Source organism: Octodon degus, unplaced genomic scaffold (genome assembly GCF_000260255.1).
Source record: "Octodon degus isolate 3935 unplaced genomic scaffold, OctDeg1.0 scaffold00126, whole genome shotgun sequence".
In the NCBI taxonomy this organism is placed as follows: domain Eukaryota; kingdom Metazoa; phylum Chordata; class Mammalia; order Rodentia; family Octodontidae; genus Octodon; species Octodon degus.
The window spans coordinates 2,299,210-2,314,242 of NW_004524702.1; the positions used below are offsets into that span (position 1 = coordinate 2,299,210).

The 15,033-nt window shown below is 50.5% G+C and overlaps 1 pseudogene; it reads left to right on the forward strand.

The window, feature by feature from the left end:
- Window positions 1-11,941: 11,941 nt before the first annotated feature.
- Window positions 11,942-13,206, forward strand: LOC101569005 (annotated as a pseudogene).
- The last annotated feature ends 1,827 nt before the right edge of the window (window positions 13,207-15,033 follow it).

A 15,033-nucleotide genomic window follows, 5' to 3' on the forward strand; every position in this document is an offset into this window, starting at 1 on the left:
ACCTGGTACCAAAGAAACCCAAAAACCAACCAAGCAAACAAAAAACAGGAGCTCGCCCATGTCCACTTTCTTCCTCAGACTACAGCAAAATACAAATTTCTGAGTGGAAAAATAATTGATGATGTTTATTGTCTTCTTATATTCTCTATTTTCTACAACTTCATAGATTACATTTATGTTAGGCAAAAGTATCTTTGTTAAAAATAATTAAATATCTCCCCTTAGAAAATATTTTAAATGTGTGATAAGCTTTATTTTTAATTGAGAAGGCATTTAAGATCCACTTACAAAAGATATACACACAGGGCCTCTACCCTAACAGGCTGGGGCACTGTTCTGCAGGCAGCTGTTGACATGACCCTGTGATCCTACTCGCCTGCACCTAGGCAGAGTCATCCAGGGCCACCAGGCTGACCGCCAGCGTACCCTGCAGCTGCGATCAGAACAGACGGCGGTGGATCCCCAGTGAGAAGCGCTCCAAGCACGCAGCTGCCGGTGCGACGCAGTGCGACGCTCTATAGCCTTCTGCTGGGGCCAGGGGGGGCAGGAGGGCGTGTCCTGAGAGGGGTCAGCTCCCCACCGTGTCCCCGGAGCTCACCATACGATGACCCTCTGGGCTTTGTCCTCCTGTAGGGGTGAAGGCAGCGGCCAGGGAGCATTTTGATGCCATAAACTCTGCTCCGGCCCCATTCCATCTAGACAGGGGCTCGGGACAGAAAAGGGGCTGGCTTGACCGCAGGCAAAGTGAAGCAGAGAACTGAGTCAAAACCACCCGAGTCAGAGCTCCCAGAGCATCACAGTGTCGACACCGGGGCTTTGCTGCTTCTGTCCCTGCCCTGCCCCACCTCCCTGTCCTCCTCTTGACCTTCAACCTCCCCTGAGGACTTCTGGACAATGAGGTAGGTCAGCCCACATCCTGTTCCAGGACAGCTCTCCTCTGCCTCTTATGCTGAGGACAATGCCAGCCAGCTCTGTGCAGAGGTCCCCAGCAGGCCTCATGGGTGTGGGAAGCAGCCCCGTGTCCACAGCAGAACACATGCGGCTCTGGCTTCTGCCTGCAGCGCAGGACTAGGTGGGACCCAGGAGAGAGCTGAGGCCTGGCTCACAGGACGCCCTGGGCTTGGGCTCAGCCCGCCCTCGCCCACTGGCTGCTTCTGAGGCTGGAACACGGCCTTCCTGCCTTCACAGCCGAGTCCCAGGCTCCCACCTGAAGCCTCAGGGCTTCTTGATGGACCCAGCACCAGTTCTCAGCTTGGCACTGGCCCCTCCGGGATCTCTTGCTGACTTTCAGAGGGTTCCCTTCGCCACGAGTGTCCACCCACTTTGAAGCCTGGCTCAGTCTGAGGACCTCCTGTCAGCCCCTGGCAGTGCAGGGCCCTGGGCCCCAGGCCCACCCAGCAAGGCTATGCCTTGATGAGGTGTGGGGTGCTTCAGGGGTCCCCAGGGAGGAAATGTGCCCTCTCAGTGCAGGCCTTGGGCCACTGGCAGCAGCATCAAATTGCCAAAGGCAGCTTCCGGGTCACAAGCCCCCGGGGGCGGGACTATCCGAGGACAAGGTCCTGGATCTGGACAGTGGCACACTCCCATGGCTTCAGCCTCCATATGCGTATGAATTTCATACTCAGAAATCGTGGAAGTACAAATAATAAATCACTGTAATAAAGTCTATAGTAAATTATTTGATTTACTAAATCATTATTCGTTGTAACTCACTGCTCTACAGAAGGAAGTGTGTAGAAGCAGGTGCAGTTAGGTTCTGTAATGTGGTGAGCTTTACTTTGTGTACCTGGGACACATTATAAAAGGGAAGATTTCTGAGGCGGCTGATTCGACCTTTGCACCTCACAGCTGGCCTGTTCCCAGGGCATCTGTCTTTGATTTACACACACACACACACACACACACACACACACACACACACACGCGCGCGCGCGTGCACAGGTTATATGGCTGTTTTGTATGTAAGCCTTTGCAGAAATGGCAGAAATCCTCTGGCGTCACCCTGCGTTTGCTTTTCCCCATTCAGTGCATGCGCTGCAGGCCTGTCTATGTGCTGGGGACACGGGCCCATGTCTCATCCTCAGGGTGGTGTCCTGTGAAGGGATGGACACTGCTTCAATCGCTTGTGGATTCTGTGGCTTGGCTGTGGGACATCCTCCAATGACCCAAGTGTTCCATAAGGACTTAGTCCCCAGTGTGGCCTCTAGGGCGCCAATTGGAACTGAAAAGGGGCCCACAGGAGGCCCTGGGCCTCCCCTGCGGGCCCTGGGACCTGTCTCTTTCCTGTCCTCTCTCTGTCTCTCCAGCCCCAGATCAGCACGCTTTTTGTACCAGGCACTTCCTGTGTGACACGCGGCCCCACCTGAGGTCCAAAGCAGTCTAGGAACCAGAAGAGCTCTCCTCTCTCTAAGCTGGTTGTCTCGGGTGTTTGTCACCGAGAGCTGGTGAACACAGCTGACATATAGTTTACTTGTGAATTCCCTCCCTGCACACGTGGCATGCTAGTGACCATGCCGGAACGCACCTCTGTGTGCCAGGTGGATGGGCTCCTTTAGGGCAGAGATAATGCCAGGCTGGAAAGTGGGACCGCCAGTCCTGGCAGGATGAGCATTTCAAACGGGAACAGCTCCAGCCAAAGCAGCCCAGCCACCTTCTGTACCGTCCCGCTTAGCCCCTGGGCTGTGGGGTTGAGGGCACGCTTTGGAACCAGAGCTTCTGGTCTAGACGTGTTAGAAGCCGCTCGTTAGGGCTGGCCCAGCCCCGCTGGCACACGCAGGCCTCCTCTGCTGCTCACGACTCTGTTCATCCCATCCTCACCTTGGTGACCACAGAGGCGGGCTGCCGATGGGGCCGCAGAGAGGCCTTGGCTGAGCTTGGACAACCACAAAACAGCAGTCTCAGATTCCAAGCCAGTGTCCGGGGCTCTCAGCAGCAGAGACTGCTCAGATGCAGGCTGCTTTATCAGATACTTAAGTGGATTCATCACTGGAAATGAGCTCCGTGGATAAAGTGATAGGACTTGCACTGGGACCAGCCTGTTCTACAGTTAAAATTCATGCCAGGAGCTTTATCCAGAGGTTTATGGAAGGTCTAACTGGAATTGCTGTGGTAGAGACAGAAACTTCTGGAAGCGCAACAGAAGCACTGTTAAAAACAAAATAGAACAAACAATGCCAGGCAAACTATGGGCACGTCCCATGAATAAGTGTGGGCCCACGCACCAGCGTTTCAGTCCCCACCATGTGAGGTTCCCTGGCCTGGGGCACAAGGATGCTGGCATGCCGCCCTCTCTGATGGAGCTCTATGGGGGTCTCTAGGGTTCGTTCTCATGGTCCGCACTGAGTTAGACAATAGTCACAGTCCTCCTCGCAACTGTGCTTGACAATTTTTTCTTTGACACCTTCCACAGAGAGAGAAACGCGTGACTTTTCCTGATAAGCAAACAGCCAAAGGTGTTTGGGATAGGTCTGTCATTTTCTGGTGGCGAGACACCCCGAAGTAAATTAATTAGCAGCTCTTCTGCTAGTTCTAAAATATTCTCTGACCTATATAAATTCCTTGTTATGTCCTTATTATGGCTGTGTCTAGATGTCCCTCATGTGGCCACAGGTGGGGCTTTTGCAGAGGTAGCCAGAAGTGCGTGACATGGATTGATTCATGGTTCAAGGCTCAGCGGCACTAGGATTAAGGGTGTGAGTGCTGCCTGCCCAGAGTAGCCTGGATAAGACACAGGGGTAGGGCTGGGGCGATAGCTCGGTGGTCCGTGGTCAGGCCTGTCTGGCAAGCGCAAGGGCCTAGTTTCAATCTTCTGGACTGCATGCTATGCTAGCCCTGGAACTGGGCGTGGTGGCACATGCCTGTAATCCCAGCTCTGGGGGGGCTGAGACAGGAGGATCACTGAGTCTGAACTGCACAGCGAGACCCAGTACCGAATAAATAAATAAATAAATAAATAAATAAATAAATAAATAAATAAATAAATAAATAAATAAATAAATAAATAAATTATAGAAAAGTAGACATATATAAGGGTAGAAAGAGCGGTGGCTGTCCCTTGTTGTTTTGCTTTGGCCCAACACGAACCGCTGCTCCTCTGTCCCTCTGCCACACCACCCTGCCCGGGAGCCAGGACTGAGCCCTCCACAAACTGTGAGCTGAATAAACCTTTCCTCCCTTAACTTGTTAGTGTTGGGTATTTTGTCTCAGCAATGAGAAAAGTAACTAAGCCAGCCCCCTCCTGATATAAGACAACTAGCAGACACACACCCTGGTGACAGAGGAGGGCGCAGCCTAGAAGAGCAGAGGGGCGAGGGCATTGTCCCGAAGACCCCCGAATTCCTCCTTGGCCCCTGCTTCGGTGCCTCCTGGGAAATGTTCTGCAGGCCTGCAACTGGTGAAGGGACAGGAGTTGCTGTGTGTCCTTCATCATCCTTCCAGATCTCGCTGCTTTCTAGAAAGTAGTAGAGGAACATCAGGACAGCGGCTTGGCTGCGTGTTAGGAGAAGCCGGCAGGAAGGAGGCCCGTGTGGGGCTGGCGATTGCCGCCCCAGATGGATCACTGTGCTTCTCTGCTTAGTTTCCTCTCGCAGAATATCTATGGCACAGAGTTGTGTCACTCCCCGAGGTCAGTGTGCACATCGTGACTCTGTTCGTTCTTTCAACAAGTACTTAAGGAGCGCCCACGTCAGAGAGCAGGGCTGGAGCTACAGTGGCGAGCAGAGGCCAGGGTTTCAGCCTTCACTAAGTTTCGGTTCTCATGGGTACAGAAGGTTTTCGAAGCAGAGCTGCGTGCTGGGCGGAAGCCAGTGGCACAGCCGTCCCTGGAGACTTTTCCTCCAAGTCCAAGATCCCCGCTCTTCCATTTCTACGCTCAGTTGGCAGTTTCCTGTGCAATCTTGGTGGCAAGTGGCTAGTACCCTCCTTGGGGGAAAGACGGGGCTTGGAGGTTTTGTATCCCCAGGCCCAGCAGGATGGGGCAGCTGGCTTTGAACACTGAACTCAGCACGAGGCTTGAGAGTCCCTGAGCTTTCTCCTCTTCCAAATGGCCTTCTAACTAGGACAGGTTATTGTGAAAACTGATATTTTCCTCTCAGAACTGACAGTGAGGGAAACACAGCTGTAGAAAAAGTACTTTGTCTGATAGCAGTGATGTCGTGGTCTGGGCTGAGTTTATGGATATTTGGTTATAGTACATTAAATGTGCCCTAATTTGTATTGTCTAGTGATTTTTTTCCTCCTTAGTTTATGACAGGATTTCACCTCCTAAAAGCTCTGAGCTAGGCTCTTTGCTTGATCTTGTTGGGGTAGTGTCAGAGATAGCTCACTCTCATTGGTCATATAAAAAAAAACATATGGTTTTCTCTCAGTTTGGATCTGAGTCATTTTCTGTTTCTTCTCCTAGCTCTTCTCCCATAAATACGCCCTTACCCTGGGTAACTGAGGATTTACTGTGTGAGAAGCTCAGGGATTATTGCAGGAGCTCACAGCCATCCCTCCCTTCACAGATGGGATCTACTAATTGGCACCAAGTCCAGGTGTTGGGCCTGCAGCGAGGGGCTGATGCTGAGCAGGCCGAGAGTTCCCTCACCTCCACAAGTCCAGTTCCCACAGACCAGAAGGGCCTTGGAGTCAGGGCAGGAGGCCCCGTGCGGCTGGCCAGAAGCCCTTGTTCCTTGCTTCTGTCTCCACACCATCTCTCCTCTGTTCAAAGACTCTGAGAGGACGCTGTGAGGACAGGACAGGCCTCAGTTGGTCACTCCGGAGAATTTGCTTCTTCAAGAAAGAACAGGAGTGCAGGATGGGGGCTGCTGGGGTAGCTCATCCCACTCCTACCAAATCTTTGAATTGCTTTCAAAAATCTTCCTGATTTCTCCATCTTCCAACATTATCCTGTTAAGTGAGCCCTTCTAGACAGAAGGTATTTCTTTAACACTTCAGCAACTAGAATGGTTACATTTGGGATCTTAATTACTGGACTTCTGGATCTTGAAACTCATTTATGTATTCAACTTCTTGGTACATCCACTATATCAGTGTTTGCTGAGTAATCACCATTTGGCTGTCAGTCACCAAGAATACAGTGGTCAAGATGGACTGTCTGCCTCAGAGAGGAGCTTGCCTGCCAGAGTGACGGAAAGAGACAACTGTCATGGTATCCATGACAGAAGAGCCGTGAGAGATGCGCTATGAACAGAGGGAGAAAGCAGGCCGCCCCATCCAGACAGAGTCAGCGGGTAAGACACCAGAGCAGCGTCCCAAGGGGACTTGGAGGGAGGTCAGCAACGAGGGAGAGACAGACATCTGGGGTGGATCCCTCCGCCCAGTGGCTAGTTACTTGGAAGGTTTCAGAGAAAAGACAGCGCTTAGATGAAGGTGGACTGGACGGAAGAGCAGAGCACGGCCCCTGGAGAAGTCTAGCTTCAGTGGTCAGCAAGCCTCTGCCTGGTCCACGTCAGGCGTCGGTCCCTACGCGCAGCGCACGGTAGGCCGTGTCTCGACGGCAAATGAAAGAAACAAGTTAACCAAACAACTACTTAGTTTTCTTTTGTTGGCTCAGTCAGTTATTTCTGCTGCAACAGAAATGAAGAGTTAATAAATAGTCCTGGAAATATGAGTGCTGAGGATTTCACCTATCATTAGTATTATGAATAAAGTAACTGTGTTTTCTGCATTATGTAATTGTCAGTCCTCTCCCCTGCCTAAAACAATTTGAATAATGTCTTCTGGAAGGGCCCCAAGTGGCATGGCAGAGGGAGCCACCGGGGGAACTGGCTGCGGTACGGAGGGATCAGGCGTGGCACGGCTGGCACCAGTAGAGGAAGAATACTGCCACGCGAAGGAGCTTTCTGGAATCAGGTAGGAGACTCAGAAGTAGAGGCCGGAGTGCGAGGCTCACGGAGACAAGTGGTTCTGATGTGGATGAGCTGTGCTCTTAGCCCCTGAGCTTCTCCTCCGAGGTCTGGATTCCTTGGCTGTCGACTTCTTGGAGCTCAGCAGGCTCTGGGCGCACTCCTCAAATACGGACTGAGCACCTACCATGTGGCGACTCTACCCAAGATGCAGGGAATGTGAAGAATAATAGGAGTTCGCTCGAGGTCCCTGAGTGGGGACAGAGAGGATGACTCACCGTCTGGCGGAGTGGACTGACGGGTGAGCGCAGCGTGCTCTTGGCCCCCGGGGCCAGCTACTGTGGTTTAGATGGGCAGGAGTGGGTCCCTGAGGTTTAATGTCTTGGAAGCTTAGTGCCAGTGTAGTGTACAGAACACACAGGAACCTTGGAAAGGACGGGGAGAATGAGGGTTCTTAGGGCACTGATGGAGTTCCCTCGGGAAAGGGTTAGGGTACCTCTCCTGGGATCTCCGAGCTTTCAGAAAAGTGAGAAGGCCTCTGGGAGGCTCTCTATCTTCCTGACTTGAGATGGGATCTTTCTCTCACACATAGTACCACTATTTCTTTTCTTTCTTTTGGAGACAGAGTCTTACTATGTAGCCCCGGTGGCCTGGAGCTCATGGCGATCCTACCTCAGCCTCCCAAGTGCTCTGATCACAGGTACACACAACCACACCTGGCTTGGTCTCACTATTATACCACCATCAGCCAAGGTGTCCTCCCAGAGACCAGCTGATGAGGCCACCTACCCCTGGACGTCCAGAGTGAGCTCCCCTGCTGCAAGTATTGTCTTAAGATAACGAAAAACACATTCGCGTACCTGGGAGTCCCATAACAGGCCAGAGCATGGAGGGCGTGCTGGGCAGAAGGGTTAGGATTTCTAAAGTCCTCTGCCATAAAGCATGGCAGAAAGACATTGCTTGGTGTCCTGGATTTGGGGTTGTAGCATTAGTTCCAGCTTTTCTGGTAGTAACACCATAAGGTAAGGAGCTAGAACTTTGGAGTTTCAAAAGAATCTTTTCTATCGCTTTCTCATTTTCTTGTGATAAGCATCTGAAGTGCAAGAAGATAAAATGATCACCTTTAAAAAAACTTTTAATGCAAAATATTCAACCATGCAAAACATTGGAGACAATTACGACTAAACTCCTTTATGTATTACTTGATTTTATTTCTCAACACCCCCACCATATGCAAATTTTATGTTTTTCTCAAATATTTTAAAGCAAGTTGTGGACAATGTTTTATGCCATCAATAAATATTTCAGTATCTCCATCAAAGATAAACTTTTGAAAATATAATACAGCATATTAAAATTATCCTAACTAGTTCAAATAATAAATTTATGGTTGTTTTGTTCTGAGCAGACTCTAAACACAAGCCACACATGGTGTAGTACCACTTTCTGTGGTATTACACAGAGAGGATTTCTAAGCCTCTGCACTCTACAGTGACTCCTCCCCCTTGCCCGCTACGGTGCATTTCCAGGAGGAGAGGGAGAAATTGTTCCGGAGTTCTACAGGCTGTCTCACATTTGGTCTTGGCTATGTGTCATTTAACTTGTTCTTCTACTTTCTGTTCCCTGCATTTTCTCTACATTTGATTCTAAGATAAAGGGATTTTTGTTAGACAAATTCATAGAGAGGCTATGTACTTCTGGATATCTAGCTTCTAGTGTATTAAAAAATTGAGCAACGTGTTAAAGGTGTTGTCAGCCTGCCTACCTATTACAGAGAGCTCCCTGTTAACCTTACACCTAACAGCTACTGACAGCCATCAACGAGGCTTCTTGTTATTTCATTCGGTGCTGCAAAGCGTGGGGCCCTCATGCTACTGTGCCTGCTGCCTCCACTAGCTGAGGTTCTCTTGAAAGGGTTTCTTGTCGCTCCTCTGAGGTGCAGCACGTACAATGAAGGCAGGATAATTGCTTGAGTCCTTCCCTACTCAGTTTTTGACTAATTGTAGTCATAACGCTTTTGATATTCAAAGCATCCTCTCCTCGGCCAATGGAAGTGCCTTCCGGTCAGATTCTGGGTCCTTTCAACCTTAACCCCGGGGGTCTTAGCATGTCTCTTACTTTAGGGAACAAAAGGCACCTTTCTGATACATTAATTGGGCTTGGGCAATTCTCACTGCGCTTAGCTTTCTCGCCTCTGCGTGGTGAGTGATGGTGCATATTAGCTGGGTCAGATAGGAAAGCAGGCATCGCACATGGCCCTCTGTCATGCACAGAACAGGAAGTCTGGAGCAGGCAGCTGTTAGCACTTTCTGCGGAGCCTGTGAGCGCCGGAGCCAGCGTCACTGTGATTCTCTGTCCTGGCCTCGCCATCATGGCTCTGAGAAGGCAGTCCCATTCCAGGCGTCGTGCCCACAGCCAGGCCAGAAGGGAAGGGGAGACCGGGGCCAGCTGCAGCTGCATTTTTATCTGAGAAGAACAAAAGCTCTTCCCAAACCCATTGCCCTGACCCACAGCTGAATTCCACCCAGATTCATTGGCTGGAACCAAATCATACGTCCAGCCCTTCTTGCAAAGAGGCTGGGAAACCATTAATTTTGCTGGTCCTCATCACCCAGTTGGGCGAGGGAGTGAGGGCTGAACCGGAGGCAGGCATACTATTTCCAGGAGACCAGTCTTGATTTTTATCCTGCATTTATTACCATTTGTTATTTTTAGGTGTCTAACAGCCCTGATTCTGAAGTGGAGTGGCAAAGCAGAAAGAACTGTGAGCTGGAAAGAGTAGGTCTCTATTCACTAGCTGGCCCCCAGGAAGCCAACTGAGATATGTTAGCCCTGGTGCCTGGCAGCCCATCCCAGCCCCACCAGGCATTAGATACCACCCTCGGCCGCGGGGCTGCACCATGCACCCAGTCTCCACTCACCTACAAGGGACAGAGCAGTTGCACTTTCATCCAGACACTTCCCGTGCTCTGCAGGGATTCCTCAGCACGACAGAATCCCTGTGGCTGTGGCTCCCAGAGCTGCCTAAACAACCACACACAGTGAGGGCAAAGAGCAGCGTCTGTCCTGGCGCTCAGCACCGAGCTCCCAGCACACCAGCCGGCCAAAGCAGGCCACTGCACAAGCACCTGAGTCCTGCTGCCTTCTGCACCCTAGCCCCTGCTCAAGGGAACCACCGAGGCTCCTCTGCCCAACAGCTGAGGCTGAGGCCCGTGGCCTGGCAGTGGCCTTCGGGTCCTCCTAGTCTTCATCAGGACCGTCCATTCTGTGTCCATCCATGGAGTGGTTGTGTGGCTCCAAGTTTGAAAGTATTCTGAATATGTCCCATAGGAAAACCAAAAGGCATCTGCCACCTTCTCAGCAGTCGTTTCTCTTGGCTGTCCATAGAGTGAAAAAGCAAAAGCGAATGATATTGGGCTCAAGAAAGGCTAATTCTTGTTTCGTGTTAGACACTTCGAGCTGCTCTGTTATTTTTCCTCTTTAATATTCATTCTGGACATGAAAGAAGCTCAAGAAAGCATGCGCTCTGCGTTCCATTCACATGAAGTTGGAGAGGAGGCAGCACCGAACGGCTGCTACAAGGTCAGGTAGTCACTTGAAAGAAGGTACCTGATAGGGGACACTGGTGCAGTGCTGGGTACTGAGGGGTAGTGGTGGGCTGCTGAAGGGGACACTCAGGGGGTGGCAGTGGGAGTGTGGATGGGGGTACTGATGGAAGGGAGCCCACGACCGCACCCGATGCTGCTCTTGGTCTCTTTCTCGGTGTGGTGCGGAGACTGCTAGGTACTTCACCAGCAGCCGTCTTCCTTTTCTCCTTCTGTCACAACTCCGCTGTCCTTGTTGAGGCTGGGTGGCATGGGCCAAGCTAGAGCCTCCACCTCTTGGCCCATGTGGGGTCTAAGGCTGCTTACGGGACACGCTTCCAGCCAGAAAGGTGGAGGTGGGAGCGCCTGATGAGACTTGGAGGGAACGTCCTCCAGGTAGGCAGGCTGTGTGGCCTCTGCCTGGGTGCCGTGCGGGTACAATGTCACCCACCCTGTCCTCCCTGTCTGTCCCCATGCCCGAGTACGCATGAGCAGCCCCCACATGTTGCGTGTTCATGAATCAACAACGGCACCTGGACGCTCGCTGTGGTCAGGAGTCACAGACTGTCAGGCTCCCCAGCCAGGCCAGTGACCGGAGATGAGGGCTTGGTAGGAAGATAAAAGGAGAAGAACACTGGACCATGGCTAACAAGAGCGTGTGGAGAGCCACGGTTCTGTTCCAGCAGACACGAGAGACTTAAACCTCCAACGAGATCTTCCCGTTTGTCAAGAGAATCTGGAAATCTTCATCTGTGTTTTTAGTACCAACTCTCGCAGGAGGCGGGACTTCCAACTACGCTGGAGTAAAACTGGACACGGCTGCATTCCTTTTGGAAAGGCACCTAACCAGTTACCACAGTCTCAGCAACTCAGACAGCGTTTATCTTCTGTGCCCTGCCCCGCACATCATGAGGCCGAAAGCACCGCGGCTGCTGCCTGGCGGCTCGTGGGAGGAAGCCACCACCAGACGCAGCCAGGCTGTCGAAGATCCCAACTCCCTGCCGCTGCAGGACTGCTGGCAGGAGACCGCGGAGCTTCTGGAGGCTTCATCCTGGTTCTGCTACGTAGCCCCTTCCTCTCCACAGCAATGGCACAGTGGGCTCTTCTCTTGCTTTGAACTTGTCTGATTTCCCCTTCTTTTATTTTATTATTTTTTGTGGCTGGCTCAGCTCACACTGGGGGCACGGTTGGCGTGGCTTATGGTGCCGGGCATCGAACCGCGGTCCCTGGCACTTGCCTAGGCAGGCGCTTTAGACTGCTGAGCTACCTCACCAGCCGAGATTTCCCGCTCTGCCCACACAGCACAGCGAACTCGCCGCTCCTGCAGGGCTCACCTAGTGGTGTGAATCCGCTTTCCTTCCGCAGTGCCCTGTGGTTGTGGAACGCAGCCCGCTTCTCACACACACAATGCTCATCCGTGCTCAAGGCGAAGGGGAAAATTCTACCACGCACTCTCAGTAACTGACAGAAGAGCTATCTAGAGAACCACCAAGATGAGGGGAAGCGGCTCTCTGCTCCTGTGCGCTCCTGTGCGTCCGCGGATAGCAGATCTTCCCGAACAGCCAGCAGCGATCCAGACAAGATGGTGAAGGTCGGAGTGAACGGCCGTACTGGACGCCTGGTCACCAGGGCTGCTGTTCTCTCTGGCAAGGTCGAGGTTGTGGCCATCAGTGACCCTTTTGTTGACCTCAGCTACATGGTCTGCATGTTCCAGCACGATCCCACCCGTGGCAGGTTCAGTGGCACTGTCAAGGCTGAGAGCGGGAAGCTCTCCATCAGCGGAAAGACTGTCACCATCTTCCAAGAGCGAGATCCCGCCAACACCAAGTGGGGTGATGCTGGCGCTGAGTACGTAGTGGAGTCCACTGGTGTCTTCACCACCATGGAGAAGGCTGGGGCTCACCTGAAGGGTGCTGCCAAAAGGGTCATCTTCTCTGCCCCTTCCGCCAATGCCCCCATGTTTGTGATGGGTGTGAATCACGAAAAGTATGACAACTCCCTCAAGGTCGTCAGCAACGCTTCCTGTACCACCAACTGTTTAGCCCCACTGGCAAAGGTCATCCATGACAACTTCGGCATTGTGGAGGGACTCATGACCACAGTGCACGCCATCACTGCCACCCAGAAGACTGTGGACGGCCCCTCTGGGAAGCTGTGGCGTGATGGCCATGGGGCTGCCCAGAACATCATCCCTGCATCCACTGGTGCTGCCAAGGCTGTGGGCAAGGTCATCCCAGAGCTGAACGGGAAGCTCACAGGCATGGCCTTCCGTGTGCCCACTCCCAGTGCATCGGTGGTGCATCTGACCTGTCGCCTGGAGAAAGCGGCTAAATACGATGACATCAAGAAGGTGGTGAAGCAGGCCTCAGATGGTCCCCTCAAAGGCATCCTGGGCTACACTGAGGACCAGGTTGTGTCTTGCGACTTCAACAATGACAGCCACTCTTCCACCTTTGATGCTGGGGCTGGCATTGCCCTGAATGATCACTTTGTGAAGCTCATTTCCTGGTATGACAATGAGTTCGGCTACAGCAACAGGGTGGTGGACCTCATGGTCCACATGGCCTCCAAGGGGTAAGTGGCCCCCACCACCACAGCCCAGCGAGACCAGAGGGATGGAGAGGCCACGCTGTAGAAGTCGTCACTGCCCTACTCAGCCCTGATACTGAGAATCTCCCCCTCACAGCTTCCATCCTAGGCCCCCTAGAAGGGGAAGGGCCTTGGGATCCCTGGCTCGCTGCCCTTGCACACCATCAATAAAGCCCATTGTACCCCACCCCCCCAAAAAAAAAAGATGAGGGGAAGCTTGAACAACCCTGTCACCTAAGGATCTACTGATGCAGATGTCCCCATCCGAAGTGGCAGAACGCTCACTTCCTTTTTAAAAATATATTTTATTACTGCCTATTAATTTTACAACAAATTAGGGTTTAACGCAGCACCCTCATACACACATATATCACGTCCATCTCTCCAGTTAAACCCACAGATTATGAAGAACATGTGATACTTGCCCTTCTGGGTCTAGTTTATTTTGCTTAATACAATGATCTTCAGTTCCATCCATTTTCTCACAATTGACAGATTTTTATTCTTTTTTAAAAAATAATTATTTATTTATTTGGTACAGGATCTTGCTATGCAGCTTGGATTTGTAGCGATCTTCCTGTCTCAGCCTCCCCAGTGCTGGGATTACAGGAGTATGCCACCACACTTGGTTCCAGTGGCCAGCTTGGCAAGCCTGGAGTTCCGGAGCCAGCACAGCATGCGGTACTGGGGATCGAACGTGGGTCCTTACACTTTCCAGGCAGGCACTTAGACCACTGAGCTATCTCCCCAGCTCTCCATTCTTCTTTACAGCTAAGTAATATTCCATAATATATTGTGCATATGATAATATATACAGTATATATGTAACACATATTGCGCTTCCTTTATCCATTTATCTTTTGGTGGACATCTAGGCTTGTTCCACATCTTAACTACTGAACTTTACCATAATAAACAGGGATAGAGGCATTCCTATAGGATGCTGACTAATTCCTTTAGGTATAAACCAAGGAGTGGTACAGCTGAGTTATACGGTAGTTTTATTTTTAGATTTTTGAGGAGTCTCCATACTGATTTCCATAGTATCTGTACTAATTTGCATTCCTATCAGCAGTATAGAGGGGCTTCTTTTTACCCCATATCCTTGCCAGAATTTATTTTTACAGACTACATGTTCTTTCCAACTACACACAGGACATTCTTTAAGACAGACTGTATGTTAGACCATAAAATAAGCCAAAATATTCTTTTTTTTGTGATACCCAGGATTGAACTCAGGACCCTGCACTTGCCAGGCAAGCACTTATTCTACTGAGCTATCTCCCTGGCAAGCCAAAATATTCTTAAGAAAATAGAAATCGCCAAACTGTTCTGTAAAAATGACAAAAAAACCACGAAAAATAAATGATATAAATAACTTGGTGAGATTCCCAAGTATCAGGAAGTCAAACAACATGCTTCTAAATAACCCATGGCTAAAGAAGAACATGCACTCATAGAAAATATTTGAAATGAATGGACATCAAAACACATCTGATCAAATTTATGAGATTTGGCTAAGAAACACTGCAAGGTCAAGTTAAAGATCTTAATGCCTAATTCAAAATAGAAGAGTTTCAAAAAAGAGCAAACTTCACACAAATGGAAGATAGGAAATAATAAATATCACAGTGGAAATCAATAAAAACAATAGAGAAAATCAATGAGAATAAAACTTCATTATAGGAAAAGAAAATAGCATAGATAAACCTTTAGCTATCCTGGAAAAAGATAGGTGTGGGTGGAGATATAGATGTAAATCTAGATATAGATATAGATGGAGCAGGAAGGGAGGAAAAAAGGAAGGGAGAAGGAGAGAGTGAGAAAGCAGTAAGAGAAGGCCCATCATAATCAATCCAACAAAAGTCAAAAGTCTGTTAAGAAAACGTTATGAACTATATACGGCAACAAATCAGAGATCTTAAAAGCTACACATTCTTAGAGACAAATACATCTAATTCAAGAAGAAATAGCTCCTGGACAGGGATATCCCTTGTTTAACCGCCTACCTG